Raw genomic sequence first — 3,703 nt, forward strand, 5'->3', positions numbered from 1 at the left:
TTCCAGGGATGTTGCAAGAAATGAATGAGATGTTTCAGATAAACTACATTATACAGTTTTTGAAAAATAGTATGAATCTATCAAATTTGAGTCTTATTAGGAGACCCTCTCTGACTCAGATCCAGGATCTCCAGTTCAAGGCTAAATTTTAGTTTCTATACACTAATTTCCACATTTGGTTCTGACACTCAATCTCAATTTCTGTCTGTCTTTAAGTGCTCAGTTCAGGTCAAACCAGGTCCCATATAATGACTTTGTCCTCCTTGCTTTATAGTTACATCCTTCCCAGTTCATCTCCTTTACTTTTTCCATCAGGTTTTGCTTTCTATTTTTATCCCAGTCTATCTGCCTCATAATATAAATCTCTTTCTCTCACTTATATGCTACACTTTTAATTCATAATTCCTGACTCCTATACCATTAATTTATTCATTCTTTCAATGAATATCAACAGTTTGCCATATGTGAAATAAGGAAATACTACAATAAGATGGAAACAGTCCTATTAATATTCATCCCTTGTCCCTCAGGGTCTAATCATCTTCAATACCATCATCCTAAAGCTCATATGTGAATCAATGTACATTCTCTTTGAAACATCAAGTATTGTAAGAAGTTGTATATACTTAGGTGACATCATAAAAGATCTATAGGGATGTACACATTCAAGTATCAAACTATCACCACTGATTTCTACTATGTACTTTTCTTATTCTGCCCCCCAAAGTATGGTGACCTTTATCCTAAGGTTATCAAGAAAACACATGTGTACATAAATACAAAGGTACAAAACCCTGTAACATCCTACTTTCACCTACCATCTATTCAGTAAAATAAAACAAGGATTTATAGGTCACTTTCTTACTCCATTCAGGCTGCTATAACAGAATACAGTAGACTAAGTGGCTTATAAACAATAGAATTTGTTTTTCTCCCAGTTCTGGAGGCTGGAAAGCTTATGATTAAGGACCCTATAGATTAGGTATCTGGTGAAAGTCCTTTTCCTGGTTCATAGCTAATTTCTCAATGTCCTCACATGAAGAGGGGGCAAGAGAGCTCTTTGAGGCCTCCTTTATAGAATCACTAATCCCACTCACAAGAGCTCCACCTTCATGACCTAATCATCTCCCAAAGGCCCATCTCTTTTAACACCATCACCTTGGGAGGTAGGTTTTCAACTGATCAATGGGGGACCTGGGGGTGCATCCATTCTATGATAATGATACACTGGCATATTTATTGAGTTCCTACTACTTCTCAACTTTCTTCATTATATTCTGGCAAAATGGCTCAGATTATAATAGTTTCCATCCTAATATAACTAATATAACTACCACAAAAAAATAACAGAAGAAATACAAAAACTCTCTATTTTATAACCCCTCTCCACACAAATATATTCTCCTCCTTCACTACCTTAACCACTTTTATAATCAGCATTAAGGCTTTAAGAATTAGGAAACTGACTGTCTTTCAAATACTGCCAAGTTCTTCTTGTCCCTGAGTGCATTTGCTTATCAGCAGTCAGTATATTCTGAATAGTTTTGCACCCTGATTCTGTTTGCAAAGCATTAGAGTTAACATTGAGCAATTAAGTGCTTCACATGCACAAAATTACAGTTGTAAATGCATTCAGCATATTATTTAGTGATTAAAATATATCTTTGTAGATTAGGTAATAATTTTTCTTTGGAATGCATATAATGAAGACACATTTAAAGTCAAGAGGAATGAATTCACTGATTCACCTTAAATCATCTACTTTTTAAATGTTGGAAGTAGAGTAAAATATTGAGTTATACAAATAATTTGTAGGTTAGAAAAGAAATAAATGTGTGTTTTTATTCTGAGGAAAGCATTTATCATTACCTTAGATGCTACCTAGATTATAAAATAATGAATCTACATCTTCCCAGCTTGAATTGATTGGAAGGATTCTAACAACGTGAACAGTATTTTCAAAATGTAATTGATCTTCCCTTTGACTAAAATAAATTACAATAAGGTAAAAACATGTTCAGTAATGCTAATGATTATCTCAACTGTTTACCAGAAAGTAATACAACTTTAGTCAGATATTTTCAGGACCAGACCAGTTAATGATCAAGAAAATTATTGGGGTGCCTTGGTGGCTCAGTGGTTGAGCTTCTGCTTTTGGCTCAGGTCGTGATCCTGGGGCCCCAGGATCGAGTCCCACGTCAGGTTCCCTGCATGGATCCTGCTTCTCCCTCTGCCTGTGTCTCTGCCTCTCTCTCTCTCTCTCTCTCTCTGTGTGTGTCTTTCATGAATAAATAAATAAAATCTTTTTTTTTTAAAGAAAATTATCCACATAATTGAAGTAAAAACAACAAAAGCAATACTTTAACCTAAAGGCTTGAACAGTGGGGATTCTACATTTAAGTCAACCAGTCTTTATTTCATAAGAAACCAATTTGGTCATAAGTATCTATCTATCTATCTATCTATCTATCTATCTATCTATCTATCTATCGGGAGAGAGAGAGAGAGAAAGAGGGTACGGGGAGAAAGAGAGAAATGTTTTCCTATAATCAATGAAAAATGTTATATTTTTACAACATTTAGCTATTTATTTTAGCGGGGGAGGAGCAGAGAGGGAGAGAGAATGCCAAGTCTACTCTCCGCTGAGCACAGAGCCCGATGTGGGGCTTGATCCTAGGACTCTGAGATCATGACCTGAGCTGAAATTACGAGTCAGAAGCTTAACTGACAGCCACCCAGGCACCCCAAGAAATTCATATTATTAAAGTTCAGCTTCATGTTGCCTAAAATTTCTACTGGACAAATTGGAATTAAAAACAGAAATCTGAGGCACTATAAAATTTAACTTTTTTTTCCTCCAATTTTATTGAGATATAACTGACATACAACGTTGTGTAAGTTTAAGGTACAGAGTAATTATTTGGTACCTGTATATATTGCAAAAATGATTACCACAATACAGTTAGTTAACACATCCATCATTTACACAGTTAAAAAATTTCACATTGGTGCTTCACTTATTCTGTCATGGCTCAAGGAAGTATACCTTTCTTGTCCTTGACTTTGGATACGGCTCTATCACTCACTTTGCTCAGTGATATATGGGCAAAAGTAAAAGCATGCCAGTGCCACGCCTATGCTGAAAGAAGACTGACATGCTTACACTTCCTCTTTTGAACCTCCACTGCCACCATACAGAAAGCATGGTCCAAGAACCATGAGAGATGTAGGTAGTAGAGTAGCTATAACTAACCTATAGTCCTGCACTGAAAGAACCAACCAGTCACTGCAGCCACAGTGACTAAAACCACTGCTTTAGCAGCATGTGGCTGCCTAACTAAGCTTAGCCTTAATAAGCCACATCCTAGACAACCTGCAGACATATGAACAATAATAAGTTATTATCATAGTTTTAAGTCATTGAGTTTTTAAGGTTTATTACATAGCAAGAATGACTTGATAAAACAAGAGAAAACATAGCTTTAGGTAACTAAACTTTATTTTTTAAAAGATTGTATTTATTTATTCATTAGAGACACAGAGAGAAAGAGAGAGAGAGAGAGAGGCAGAGACAGAGGGAAAAGCAGGCTCCATGCAGGGAGCCTGATGCGAGACTCTATCCCGGGACTCCAGGATCACGCCCTGGGCCGAAGGCAGGCACTAAACCATTGAGCCACCCAGGGATCCTCAAGTTAACTAAACT

Source organism: Canis lupus, chromosome 20, assembly GCF_011100685.1.
Source record: "Canis lupus familiaris isolate Mischka breed German Shepherd chromosome 20, alternate assembly UU_Cfam_GSD_1.0, whole genome shotgun sequence".
Lineage (NCBI taxonomy): Eukaryota > Metazoa > Chordata > Mammalia > Carnivora > Canidae > Canis > Canis lupus.